This window comes from Caretta caretta, chromosome 2 (assembly GCF_965140235.1).
Source record: "Caretta caretta isolate rCarCar2 chromosome 2, rCarCar1.hap1, whole genome shotgun sequence".
Lineage (NCBI taxonomy): Eukaryota > Metazoa > Chordata > Testudines > Cheloniidae > Caretta > Caretta caretta.
In genome coordinates, this window is record NC_134207.1 from 262,928,666 (window position 1) to 262,942,728 (window position 14,063).

General features: G+C 41.2%; 1 protein-coding gene across 3 annotated transcripts in view; it reads right to left on the reverse strand.

The window, feature by feature from the left end:
• Positions 1 to 14,063, reverse strand: part of GUK1 (guanylate kinase 1) — a 50,559-nt gene that overhangs the window by 25,414 nt on the left and 11,082 nt on the right. The window contains exon 1 of one of the 3 annotated variants that reach the window (XM_075126063.1): positions 1,731 to 1,754. The exons of the other annotated variants lie outside the window; for them this stretch is intronic. The gene's annotated coding sequence lies outside the window, so the exon portion shown is untranslated. Of the gene's footprint in view, positions 1 to 1,730; positions 1,755 to 14,063 lie in introns of those variants that run through there. 3 annotated transcript variants of the gene reach the window in all.

Below are 14,063 nucleotides of genomic sequence, written 5' to 3' on the forward strand. Positions count from 1 at the left end.
TTATCACAATTGGCAGGGAGCGAGAATTCCTTCACAATACTGAATTCCCAGTCTCCGTGCCCTTCGTCCCTCCACGGGCGAGCCTAGCTCGGACCCTAAACTGGAAGGTAGGCAGCTCCCCTACTCAATCCCATTGTGAAACTGCCTCACTGCACGACCTTGGGCCAGACACAACCTACCTGCGACTGTTTGCTTACCTGGTAGGGAAGGGGGTAAGGAAAGAGGGAATGTTCACTTGCATAATTTCCTGGGGTGTGAGGTGAGTTAATAATTATCCAATGCTCAAACAGGTGCAGATGAATTGCATCCTGTATTGGCATGCAGAGCACCCCCAAAGGAACAATCCTGCAAAAGTAACCATTGCTGGACTAGAAGATTCAGTAGGTCTCATCTCAAACTCGGAAAGACACAAACAATTAGACACTTACAGAATTAGTTCCAGTCACATATGCACTGTAGGCTTACCTCACGTGACAACTCAGACTCAGGGCAGGTAGAACAGCAGGTGGATTTAATTAAAAATTAATTTTAATTAAAAAAGTTAAATTTAAATTAGAAGTTAATTAAAAGCACTATTCAAATAGGGACTGTACCATTTTACTCTTATTAAAAACATAGCAACTGGAAAACGAAGAGACATTAGATTATTATTTAATTTATTCCCCAGGAATTGGTTCCTACAGCATATTTATTAGTGCTTTATCCTATCTAGTTTTTACCACTTCCCTTGGGATACACATCCATGGTTTAATAAACCTCACAGTTAGAATTTCAACCTACATTGTGTTTCCTTCCAGCCCTCAGTCTTTGGTGGAGTACCCGCTGAATGTCAAAAGTCATGCTAGATTCCAAAGTGGAGGAAATGCATTCCCATCCACTAGCTACTGAAGAGGCAACAGGTTCTTAATGGTTGGAGCAGAGGATGAGGAATAAGAAGTCCCACATTTTATTCCCAGCTCTGTTGCTAACTCGCTGTGTGAACGTGCACAAGTCACTCAGTCTCTCTCTGCCTCAGTGTCCACTTTTCCCATCCATAAAATAAGGAAAACCGCTAAGTGATAGGGTCATGACGTGGCTTAACTAAAATGCTTTTAACAACAAAGAGGCTCTGCAAGTGCAAATTATTATTACTGTTTTGTTCTAGGAAAGCACCAGATATATAAGGCAGCTTTTTCTCCAGCCCTCCAAAAGCTGAATAACAACTAAGGCCACATCTACACTATAGACCTTACAATGGCACAGTTGTACCATTGCAGCTGTGGAGCAGTAAGGTCTCCCAAGTAGCCGCTCTATGCCGAAGGAAGAAAGCTCTCCCGTGGGCATAATTAAGTCAACCCCAACACGCCCTGACACTCAAATGTCAATGTGGCTCTTTGCCGCTTATCTAGGCGTTAATAATTCACTCTTCACCACAGTATCTGACTGCTAACAAGAATTCCTTAGGCTGCCTGAAACATAGAACTCTTTAGTCTCCTACTTGTATATGCCAGTCGGGAGTGCTTGGATACTTTTTATTCTTGCTGTCTCCTCTTTTACATTTTCTTTTCTCTGCTCGCATTTCTTTTCCTATCCGTTAACAGCCACTAACAGGAAAGGGAAATTTAAAGCAAACAACATTTGTTACAGGAACTGCACTCTATTCAAAACTGATCCGGAAAGGAGACAGAGATAATCGTGGTTACTTCAATAGCACTGGCATATTCGCAGCATTCCCCAATTGCATGCCTTACCTTTTACTTTTATGCCCTTTCAGTTGAAGTATAAAATCCAGCTCTTTGTAACAGCAGCAAACTGATAATGTGAGTGAGCAGGCAGTAAGCTGAGCTATTTGTGAACCATCTAAATCCTTAATTACAGATTCTCCATCTTAAAAGAGCCAATGAAAACTCTCCGCTGATCTTTAATCTCCTCCTGTGGTTTCTCCCACTCTCCTACTATTCTTATTGCTAAATCTCCAGGCAAGCCCGGGTAACACTCTGGTAAATGCCAGCATAAGCCTTCCACATCAAAGCATACTCTGGTTTTTAAGAAATACAAAGGACCAACTTAAGTGACTGTTTATATGTAACTGATCTGAAATATTACACATCCATAAAAAGAAACATCTTAGCAGCAAAGACATGATCATCTCTAGAAACAAGTACAAGAGGGAAAGGGTTTGCTATTTAATTCAAGTTAAAAGAAGGAAATTTGGGTCAACTTTGACTGCATTCTATATGCTGAGCTCTCGGGCATAGCTGTAAAAAGACAGTTGGAGGAAAATTTAGTAATCAGATCTTCATTTTATCTATATCTTTGTCCATAGATAGCACAGTGATTGCAGCTGAACTTGGCCAGATCCTGATCTCAGTCACATTCTGGATTTACACCCGCAGCTCCGCTGAGTTTAATTTTATACTGGTATAACACAGACTCGGGATCTACCAATACACAAGAATACAGTATAGACCCACTGCTTAGTGCTGTATAGGCATATGCTAGATTCCATGTCCAGCTCAGTCCTGCAGATAGATGGGGTTATTTTTGTAACCTAGTTTGAGTCATTACCTGGACTCTCACTGTGCCACGACTGATTTTTAAATGTTTCACGTCACTCACCATTTCTAGTTTCACCTTTGTGTAATCATACCAGTCTCCTCTAGCTGCTGTTTCTGCTGCCTGTGTTCCATTGCAAATTTTATAAAGGTCACCATAAATATGCTTGCAAACCAATCATATTGAACAGGGCCTATGCCTATAGCCCAGTCTACACTGGCTGGAGAAATGCGTTCACACAGAGCTGTAGCTAGCACAGTCTGGTGCTACAAAGTGGACTAACAGTTCTTTACGTAAAAGAACAAACTATTCTACCCAAAACACGCCACGTTAAAAAAAAAAAAAAATCTAACAAAACTGGCCTTATGAGGAACTCTACCAGCGTGAGCTTCCGGCATTATTGGGTACCAAGGTTAGGGTTGACGGGGGAATTTGATATCCAACTAGAGGTCAATGCATGTTGGGTATTTGCACAAAATCTGAGAAGGCGCCAACGCAACAGGAACTTGGAATGCACCAAAGTACTGAAGGAACACAGGTAACCTCCCGGGCATTGCTCCTCCTGATATATGCCAGGATGTTGCTAGTAGAGGCAAGCACACAAGGCAATGCACAGATCCACAACATCTGCTATATGATGCAACACTGATGCCGAGTCGACCGAAGTCATGACAAAGTTTTCTTGCCACCATTAAACCCCTAACATTGTCACTGACACACACAAGGGTTCATTTATGGCAACTGAGTGGAGAACAACCCTGTAGCATGTGCGCTCCAGCTCCCACCAGTTGAGCCCCTACCACTCAGTGCAGATCAGCCCAGGGCTACATGGTGTCACCTTAATCGACTCTGCATTGGAGTTGGCTGGTCTAGAGATGCAATGATCAAGTGGAACTACATCACTGGCCCCCTCTGTGACTGCAGCAGAGAGCTTCCAAATAGAAAGCAGGTCCTGGAATGCCAGCTGCCTGAACACAAATGTCTTCCAGTGACTTGGTGGACAGCAATGATCAGGCAATCACACGTGTACGGATGTAGCCGGAAGCAGTATGAGAACACAACAAGAAGATGGGTAACCATTTCTTTTTGCTATGCCCATTCACCATTGTATTTGAGCATTTTAGCTATTTAGAAGGCAGATCTGGGTTTGGGGTGGAGGTGTCATTACCTGCCCAAACTCAGAGGTGCTATTTCAAACAACAATGCATTCAGATGACAATACCCAGGGTCATCTGTACTGGACAGTTTATTAAACTATGCAGCAGGTCCCTCAAGTTATATATCTGGGATTCCCTAAAGCCGCCCCCACTCACTGCCCTCTACCATGACCTGTCCAATCAGTACACTATCCAAGGTGTTATTTATTTTAATATGAAAATGAATCCATTTTACATCGTTCCCAAATTTTCAACATGCCACAGCTTCATTAATAGGAAAGGATGTAGCTGCTTTGCAGAGATGTCAAGGAGAAGCAGAAAGGTTTGCCAGCGGGGTAGGGCAGAGCTGGGCCTTTTGATAGTCAAGAAGGCCAGGCAGGCATTTCTGGTTCATGGTACCCACGAGGCAGTTGAACCTTTCAATACTGGGGGGAAGATGCACCTCCTTTCTCTCTCCTTCTTTTGAGCAAAGATGACTAAGTTAGAGGGAGGGAAGGAGACTTACATTTCTTGTTCCCCCACCCCAGCAACTCTGAAAGCAACACACACAGCTGCTTTTTATTGGTATGGACACATCAGACTCGCATCTCCAACTGGGTGTTGCAGAACAAGACATTGAAGCCATTGCTTTTTATTGGACATATCATTTTGTTTACAGCCTCCATCACTGCCTTTTGATAGGGAAGGGCTATAACTTTAATGCAGAAGCTGCTCAGTTTCTCACCGAGTGGCTATGTAGAAGAGCCAGAAATGTGCCCTGATAATTAAATGGATCCCATCTGAGATTTAAAAAGATGTTTGCATTTGAATGAAAAAAGAAAAATCCTATGGAGCAGGGTAGGATTTTTTTTTAATAAAGAGAGTGATAAAATGTGTAAGATTACATTAAAGGACAGTTTTAGTCACTCAACTAGTTTAGTGACTGTCAGCTAGAACTGTTTAGCTGATTGAATTGCAGGCTGTGTTTTTAAATGGAAGTCATGAGTTATGAACAACACTCAAGATATCTGACATTTATGAGAGGTGCAGGAAATAAGAGTAAATCTGAGAACCAACCAGATAGTATGCACTTGGGCAACAGTTACCTATAGCTTCCTTTAGGAAATCATTGCATAAGAACAGTATGTCCATCTGGAGAGTGTCTTTCAGGAAAGTATCTAAAGTGCTTTATAAATATTAAATCTCATGCCATCAATAGGAGGCAAATATTAGATGAATTTATAGATAGATAAAAGAAATCAATGGAAGTTAGGAGCCTAAATACCTTTGTGGATCTGGGCCAAAAAGATTAAGTGCATAGCCCAAGGTCACAACTAGCCAGTGGGAGAGACAGGAACATATAATCCAGGAGTTCTCTAACTACTACACACAAAACACCCCATCCCAACTAATTCTGAATCTGGATAGTCATTGAACGTTTTCTAACACTAACCCTTCTCTTCGGGAATCAGAATGTAAAAAGGGTCACGCCTATGTTAATATACACATTTTTAAAGGATGCTATTTTATACATTGTGAAGGACTGCCAACTACCCTGGAGGTCATTGCAGGTCTGATTCACAACCCATGCTGCTGAACATCACTACTGGAGTCTGGTTTCAAAAGAGAAAAAATAAATGAAGCAGAAGCAGGGATTTCCGCCCCAATTTGTTCCCACTTCTCCACCTTTGCTGGCAACCATCACAGCAGGCCTGTGCAGACTAAAAAGAGAGGTTGGGGTGGTGGAGGAAGAAGTGATATGTGAATTGCAAATAATGAAGCAATTCCTTCCATAAGATTAGATAGCTGAGGCAGTCAATGTGGGTGGTTGCTACTGAACATTTGTTAGGTCACTGCCACTTGGCAATGGTCACTGCTGGGCCAGTGTTTGCCAAAAATAGCATTTACTGTACCATTTGTGGAAGATGGCCTCCACGAAGTGCACTGCTGCGAAACCACAGGCTTTGTTTGGTCACCAACCCTGCTGAGAAACTGAATGGCATGAAGGTGGCAGTCTGACACCAGAGCGTAGATTTTACCTCAGAGAGGGCAAATCCAAGTTCTCCAAGACACTCATAGCTGCTGGAGTTTTCTAGTTCTTTTGTGTGAGGTCTGATAGTGGCTCTTCAGGCCTCACACTGTGTTTACCTTACGTTTACCCATCACACGAGATTGGAGCCTTTGAAATGTTAAAAATTGCTAACTTCAAAGCATGGGTCATTGTGTTCGACAATGGAAATTCAGACACAATCTGCAGGTGCTATTCACCAAAACCCAAGTAGGTGAAGACGCTGTTCAGATGGTCTTCTGTGAGCAGGATCTATGCTGGTTTAAAGGGAATGACCCTGCATCTCTGAACACTCACAGGGGAGCGCTCCAGATGCAAGACAGAGATCCCCAAAGTTATTTTGGGTAACCCTGACAGACTTATGGAAAACTAGAAGATCACTACATCTCCACTATCATTTTGGACTTACAAACTTTGACTCACCTGTTAATGTATTTTACCTGCTTTAACCTCTCAATAACTTATTTCTTTTCCTTAGCTAATAAATCTTCAGTTAGTTTATTAGAGAAATTGGTTGCCAGCATTGTCTTCAGTGTGAGATCAAGAGAATCCATTGATCTGGGGTAAGTGACTGACCCTTTGGGGTTGGGAGTAACCTAATGTGATGTTGTAGCGATTAACAATACAAAGTCCAGTTTGTCTGGGTGGCACAGTAGGCTGGAGATCCTAAGGGGACTGTTTGTGACTCTGTGGGAAGACTAATGTAGTGATGCAGGAGTGCACATATATTGCTGGCTTGGTGAAATCCAATTATAGAATATACCGCCAATTTGGAGTGTCTGCCCCATTTTCTGACAGTCTGACCTGAGATTGGCACTCATAGTTGTGAGCCACTTCAGACAGCGTGACAGAGTATACAGCTGAGTCCTTCACTGCTGTTGGTATTTTGGAGACATGTGCCTGGCACATGACTGTTCTTTCCCTGCTAGCAAGTATGTTAACCAGTAGCATAAATAAATGTCTCCTAGATGACTGATGAATATTTCACATACATCCAAGCAGACTTCCACTGGGGTACTCTAATATTCCATTGATTTTCATGGGGGAAGTGCACCACAGCAGGTAAGCCAGAGAACAGAAAAAGTTCAGCAAAACTTGTACTGATTAGCAAAGGCTTGAAGAGAGAAGGTAATGAAGCCATTTTAGGAGCAGAAAAGAAGATCAGAGGACAGTTTTTCTATAGCCTCAAGAGAGGTTTGTTGGATTAGACACCTTTAATCTCATTTCCTATTTTTAGCACGTTCTTTATAAGCACTACATCCCCACCCTTCTAAAGCATGGGACAACTGGTAGGGCCTTCAAAGCTCTGAAAGCTAATCTAGTTGAAGTTTTAAGTAATATGATAAAAATTAATAATACTTTGCAATATACACACACAGCATTTTTGGGCTTCAAAGACATCAGAGCATAACATGGTACCTTCCCTTCCGGCCCAGTGCAATAACTTAACTGAATAGTAAAGCATCATAACCTGCTGTTGTCCAGAGGAAGGCTGTTTAGGGTGGGGCATGCTGCAGAACAACTGTAGACAGCAATGTGCAATTGACACCATGCGCTTGGGAAACAGAATTGCTGCGGCCAGCTCACCTGCCAAGACTTGTGTTTAATTAGCATTCTGACAGCAGAATGGCCTGTGTGAAATTTTCATGGTGAACAGACATAAGAGACAAGGAAGTAATCTAAACTGGTATACATTCAATTCTATCCCCCAAAGGGATCAACCTATTCTAGAGCTCCACTTTTCTCGGCCCACTTGAAAGCCAAGAGAGTATTTTCAAGACCTCACTAGGCACAATGCTAATTGATTAAATCACTCCCTCCAGATACAATGATTTTTTGGAACCTGTGATGATAAAGTTAAAGGACCTGTGCAATGCCACTGAGTCAGCTACTCAAGAATAAACCTCCAGCATCAGGATTTTTATAAACATGACTAAAAATTCATTCTGGGTTGGAATTTGGTGTATTATGTCCCAGCAACTTCTTAAAAGCACAATGCCACAAACTTCTTACAGAGGTTTTAGTTTCTTATGTTCCAGAAAAGCAAAAACTAAATCAAACAAGTTCTGTTTTTTTTAAATCATCAGTTACAGATATAATTTTTGGCATTATTTATGTCGAAAATTCCTCGGTGTGGTAGCAATGAAAGTTTGCTGGAAAATGTATTCACTAAAAGGAAAAATCGTTGACATATAAAGTTATATACACATACAGCTGCACACTCACAGAGCGCTTCCTTGCTTCTTTCTTTCTGGTATTATAAAGTGCTCTCATGAGCTGTATGGATGGTATAGACGTTATAAAACACAGACAATCAATTCTTGGAATTCTCCAAACAGCAAAGGAAAAATATCCATAATAGAATGGCTGTGATCACCATTAAAGAATCAACCTGTGTTAAGATAGAGGGAAGCCCTGCTCAAAGTCCTCAGACTGGAGTGAATAAAAAGGAGCGCCAACTCTCTGGGCAGCACAGAGGTTTTTACTGGGGAGCGTGAATATCCACAATATCAATTACTTTAATTTATCCCTAGCTCAATTTTAGAAGCATTTTTACCAATCTATCCAGTCAGCAACCTTGTAGTTTAACCCATATAATTAATACTTTAAAAGTATAAAGAAGTTCAAGCTAAATACTTCTACTGCCTGAACCTTATTGGCTTAGGTTCTTGTTGGACTCAAACTCCTCATTCTGCTATTCCTCTAGAATTGTGCACTCCTCTTTTTCTTTCCCAGTCAGATACCAAAAAATATCTATTTCTGATCTCTGCTCCACGACCAATATCTGCAGGTGTCTGCTGATCCTAAAGAGATTTATTTTTGACTAGTCTCAAAAAATAAATGTTTCTAAGCCATCCCATACTTGGAGATTATTGGACTGTAAGACCAGTGATTTGATTAACTTCTTGCTTTCCACTCCACAGTCTCTCATTGCAACCATGAGTTTAGTGATTGGCTGCTACCCCATGATCAGCTGGAGACAGAAACCACTACTTCATATCACATGAAAGTTTAAAACACCAGCTTTCAATAGATGTACAGTATTCACTGCTAGCCTTATGGGTCACAAGATAATGAACTTTCAGCCTATCACGCGTTCTCTCAGCCTGGCAGTACCTTCTCGGACCCGGTCCAGTAGCAGCACGTGGACCTGTATAATTTTCAATCTTTGCCAAAGAACTCAGTCCTAAAGTAAAAAGAAAAGGAGTACTTTTGGCACCGTAGAGACTAACCAATTTATTTGAGCATAAGCTTTCATGAGCTACAGCTCACTTCATCGGATGCTTACTGTGGAAAATACAGAAGATGTTTGTTTTTATACACACAAATCATGAAAAAATGGATGTTTATCACTACAAAGGGTTTTCTCTCTCCCCACCCCACTCTCCTGCTGGTAATAGCTTATGTAAATCACTTTACATAAGCTATTACCAGCAGGAGAGTGGGGTGGGGGGAGAGAAAACCCTTTGTAGTGATAAACATCCATTTTTTCATGATTTGTGTGTATAAAAACAAACATCTTCTTCTGTATTTTCCACAGTAAGCATCCGATGAAGTGAGCTGTAGCTCACGAAAGCTTATGCTCAAATAAATTGGTTAGTCTCTAAGGTGCCACAAGTACTCCTTTTCTTTTTGCGAATACAGACTAACACGGCTGTTACTCTGAAACCTGTCATTATTCTAGAACAGGACACCCTTCCCATATAGCAATGTGGGAAGGGCAGGCTGGTTGAGAAACCCTGCACAGTAAGCTTGTGTTTTGTTTTCAATATAAATTATTTTCCTGTACCTCTAATCCAAGTGGTTTTAACATCAATAGGCCTTAGGATAGCCTGCTGGCAACAAGCCGAAAGGAAACAAAGGCTTCCGCTGTCTATCTATACGGAAATAATTTAGTAGAAAGGCTTTGCAAAGCTCAACAGAAGAAGTAGTTATCTGAATCCCTATCATCATCAGATTGCAGCATACTTTTTAATTGGATCACCTCATATCCAGCCACACAAAATTTAAATTAGGAAATAAAGAGAGGCTATTTGCCCCATGTTACCATATGGTCTGATTCACAAAGGATACATAGACACATAAATAGCTACAAATGGAGGGTGGCCTGCATTCCTAACTGTACTCCCTGCTGGGCTCTGCAATTAGATATTTTCTGCTTCAATGGTTTCTATGCTGGGCTTAAGTAAATCAATAGGGGGGGAAATTCCTTCCTCTCAACACAAAAGACAAGATAAAAGCTTGATTAAATATCCAATTGCAACTTTAAAATTCCACATCACAGTAATATTACTTGGCACTAATATTAGATATTTCATCTTCAAAGATACTTATAAACAAATGCTCATTAATCCTCAGAACACCTATGTGCAGCAGGCATTATTATTTCCCTTTCACAGATGTGGAAAGCTGTGACAAAGGTTGACTGACTTGCCCAAGGTTACAGAGGAAATCATCGAGGAATTATAATTCCAGTTCACAGTTCAGGTCTGTAGTCATTACATACAAAACCTGCAGGGGTTCAACTAAAATCAATTCTGAAATCAATTTATTTCAACCAGTGAAAACCATTCTGTGGACACAATTTTATAAATTCATAGATTATAAAGCAAGAAGGGACCATTGTGATCAAGTCTGGCTTCCCGTATAATACAGGCCATACATCAAAGAACCATAGAAATGTAGGGTTCAGAAGGGACCTCGAGTGGTCACAAAGTCCAGCCCCCTGTGCTGTGATAGGACCAAGTAAGCCTAGGCCATCCCTGAGAGGCATTTGTCCAACTTCTTTTTAAAAGCTTCCAATGATGGGGACTCCATGACCTCCCTTGGAAACCTATTCCAGATCTTAGGAAAAACTTTCTAACTGTAACGGTAGCTAATATCCAACCTACTTCTTCTCCCTTGCTGCAGATTAAGCCCATTGCTTCTTTTCCTACCTTCAGTGGGCATGGACAACAACTGATTATCATTCTCTTTATAACAACCCTTACCATGTTGGAAGACTGTTATCAGGTCCCCCCTCAGTCTTCTTTTCTCAAGAACACACATCCGGTTTTCTCTCTGAACATACACCCAGTTTTTTAATCTTTCCTCACAGATCAAGCTTTTTCAATGTTTTATTTTTGTTGCTCTACGCTGGATACTCTCCAGTTTGTCCACATCCTTGCTAAATTGTGGTGCCCAGAGTTGGACACAGCACTCCAGCTGGGGCCTCACCAGTACTGAGAAGAGCGGGATAATTACCTCCTGTGTCTTACATACCACTCTCCTGTTTATATGCCACAGAATCATATAAGCCTCTTTTGTAGCTGCTTTACACTGACGACACAGATTCAAAGTTGTGGTCCACTATAATCCCCGGATCCTTTTCAGCTGTACTACCACCTAGACTTTTATTCCCCATTTTGTAGCTGTGCATTTGATTTGTCCTTCCTAAGCAAAGGTACTGTGCATGCGTCTATTGAATTTCATCTTGTTGATTTCAGACCAATTCTCCAATTTCTCAAGGTCACTTTGAATGTTAGACCTGTCCTCCTAAGTGTCTGCAACCCCGCCCAGCTTGGTGTCTTCTGAAAATTTTATAAACATACTCTCCCCTCCATTATCCAAGTTTTTAATGAAAATATTGAATAGTACTGCATCCATGACTGACCCCTGCGGGACCCCACTAGATACACCCTCCCAATTTGACATTGATACCAAATACCCTCCTAATGTCATTGATACAAAATGACAGTGATACCCTACCAAACCACTGATAACTACTCTTTGAGTACAGTCTTTCAACTAGTTGTGCACTCACCTTATAGTAATTTCATATAGACCACATTTTTCTAGTTTGCTTATGAGAATATCATGAAGAATTGTGAAAAGCCTTACTAAAACCAAGGTATATTACATCATCAGCTTCCACCCCCCCATTAGGTCAGTAATCCTATCAAAGAAAGAAATTAAAATTGGTTTGGCATGATTTGTTCTTGTCAGCATGGATCTGTCTATTCCTTATAACCCTATTATCCTCCAGGTGCTTACAAATTGATTGTTTAATAATTTGCTCCAGTATCTTTCCATATATTGAAGTTAGTCTGACTAGTCTATAATTCCCCAGGTCTTCTTTTTTGTTCCCCTTTTTAAAGACAGGTATTATGTTTGCCCTGAATTATTTCCTGTTTGAAATAGAGCACCTATCTTGGAAAAACATCCAATCTTGATTTAAAAATTTCCAGCAATGGAGACTCCAGCATAACCATTAGTAAATTGTTCCAATGGTTAATTACCCTGTCAAAAATGTACTTCTTATTTCTAGTCTGAATTTATCTAGCTTCAACTTCCAGCCATTGGATTGTGTTCGACCTCTTTGGCTAGACTGAAGATCCCTCAATTACCTACTTGGGGAACAAATTTGATACTTATAAACTGTTATAAATCACCCCCTTAATCTACTCTTTGTTAAACTAAAGGGATTGCACTCCTGGAACCTACCCCTATAAGGCATGTTTTCTAATACTTTATTAATTCTTATGGTTCTTCTTTGAATGTTCTCCAATTTGTCAACATCCTTCTTGAAGTGTGGAAACCAGAACAGTACACAGTATTCCAGCAGCTGTCACACCAGTGCCAGATACAAAGGTAATATATCCTTTCTACTCCTACTTGATACTCCTCTGTTTATGCATCCAAGGATCTCATTAGCCCTGTTGGCCACAGCATTGCACTAAGAACTCATGTTTTACTGATTATCCAACACAGAATCATAGAACCGTAAGGTTAGAAGGGACTGCAAGGGTCATTATTCTAACCCCCCGCCCCACACCAAGATGCAGGATTTGTTGCATCTAACCACCCAGAACATGGCAATCCAGACTCCGTTCGAAACCTTTCAGTGAAGAGCTTCCACAAGCTCCCTACGCAGTCTGCTCCATTAGCATGACCCCCCAAGTCCTCTTCATAGTTACTGCTTCGCAGAATAGAGTCCCCCATCCTATATGGTCAACATTCTTTGTTCCTAGATGTATACATTTAGCCATATTACAATGCATATTGTTTGCTTGCACCCAGTTTACAAAGCGGTCCAGATTGTCCTGTAGCAGTGATCTATCCTCTTCATTGTTTACCATTCCCCTGATTTTTGTATCATCTACAAACTTCATCAGTAATGCTTGTGTTTTCTTCCAGGTCATTGATAAAAATGCTAAATAGCATAGGGCAGAGGTTCTCAAACTTTTTTTCGTGGACCACTTGACAATTGCTGAGGGTTGTGGCGGACCACTTAACGATCTTTCCAAAAGTTGTTTGTATCGCTAGCTAACTATTGTAAAGCACTTTGGATAAAAGTGCTATATCTAAAAAAAACCCGAAATAATAAATGTGTTTTTGTTCTACAAATAAAAGCACACAACTCATATTTTAGTCTCTCTCCCGCCATGGCAGCCCCTGAACTGAGCTGGGCTGGGCTGGGCAGGGCAAAGGGGGTGTCTCTTCCTCTCTTCCCCTCCATCGCAGCCCCCGAGCTGGGCTGGGAAGAAAGGGGTTCTCTCCCTGGCAGCCGCAGCGCTGAAGCTGGAGAAAGTCACCTCTTTCTCTGGCCACTACAGCCCTGCACCCCCACCTACCCCCTCCCACCTACCCCCTATCCTCCCCAAAGTCACCACCTCACTTTACATGTGTATCTTCTCCAGGGTCCAAGCACCTAATTAGTGGAGCCACGCAGACTAATTAGGTGGGCAGCCCTTCATTCTCTCATGTGCAGCCGCCCAGGTGCTCACCTTAGAAGGAACTATCCGCGGACCACATGAATGGAGCTCGCAGACCACAGCTGGAGAACCTCTGGCATAGGGCCAATAATTTATACCTGCAGGACCGCACTAGAAACACACCTGGTTAATGAGGATTCCCCAATTACAATTACATTTTGAGACCCATCAGCCAGCCAGTTTTTAATCTGTTTAATGCATGCCAAGTTGATTTTGTATACTTCTCCTTGAACTAAACTGCAGCATGGTACCAAGTCAAATGTCTTACAGAAGTCAAAGGTAATAGTATTTATGTAATATACTTAATCAACAAACTAGTAATCTCTTTTAAAAAAAGATATTAAGTTAGTTTGACAGGATCTATTGTCCATAAACCCATGATGATTGGCATTAATTATACTACCCTCCTTTAATTCTTTATTAATCAAGTCCTGTATCAGCCATTCCACTATCTTGCCGACGATTGATGTCAGTCTGATAAGTCTATAATTACCTGGATCGTCCTGTTTACTGTTTAAATACTGACACATTTACTTTCTTCTAGTGCTCTAGAATTTACCCAGTGTTCTG